This window comes from Bison bison, unplaced genomic scaffold (assembly GCF_000754665.1).
Source record: "Bison bison bison isolate TAMUID 2011002044 unplaced genomic scaffold, Bison_UMD1.0 scf7180017845683, whole genome shotgun sequence".
NCBI lineage: Eukaryota > Metazoa > Chordata > Mammalia > Artiodactyla > Bovidae > Bison > Bison bison.
The window spans coordinates 136,056-136,929 of NW_011476256.1; positions in this window are offsets into that span (position 1 = coordinate 136,056).

An 874-nucleotide genomic window follows, 5' to 3' on the forward strand; every position below is an offset into this window, starting at 1 on the left:
CCGCCCCGGCCCCCGCCCCCCACCCCCGCAAGACTGGTGTCCCAAGGCCCACGTCTGGCCCAGAGCTCTCAGCAGGTGTTCAGCGCTCCCAGCCCGTCTGTTACAATGAAGACGGTCACTAGCCCTGAGAAGGCCCCGGGCCGGGCGTGGGGTTGGGGTGGGGGCGTCTCCTGGGGCTGGTAGCTCGGCTGGGCTGGGGAGGTAGTCTGCCTAGGTTACCTCTGGGTCAGCCGTGGCCCAGAGGGCCTGGTTATAGTGCCTGGGGTCCCAGGTAACGAAGACCAGAGGGCCCAGACCCCTTGAGCAGCAGGTGAGCATTCCAGGTCTCTCTGAGGCCTCCCTGAGGACTTCAGAGAAGTCCAAAGGGGCTGCCGGCTCCTGTGTCCCCACAGTGACCCAGCGTGGGCCTGTTCTGGGACACTGCCTCCCCTGTCTCTTCACCGGGGCAGATGCCAGGTTCAGGGGCTTATCTGAGACATCTGTTCTCTGGGTCCCCAGCCTTGGTTCGCTGGCTCTGAGTAGAAGTGTGCGTTTTAACAAGTGTCTCATGTGGGCCCTCCATGCAGCACTTGACCACTGAGCTACAGTTTTAAGAACCCCAGGAGCATGGGCTCAGTGCCAGCACCATCTTTTTTGTGAGGGTACTGGGGAGGTTTGCACAGGGCTGCATGGGGAAGTCACCCAGACCAGTAACATTTGCCGGTGAAAAGTGGTGGTCATTGCTGGGGGAGGATCCTGGTGGACTGAGCCTGGTCATGTGCCCACTGTGGGGGGAAGGGGTAGTAGGTGTGATTGGCAGCTGCCTAGAGTAGGGGTAGCGCCGCTAGCTCCCTCAGGTGGCTGTTGAGGGTCAGGCCGTGGGAGGTCTACGTGC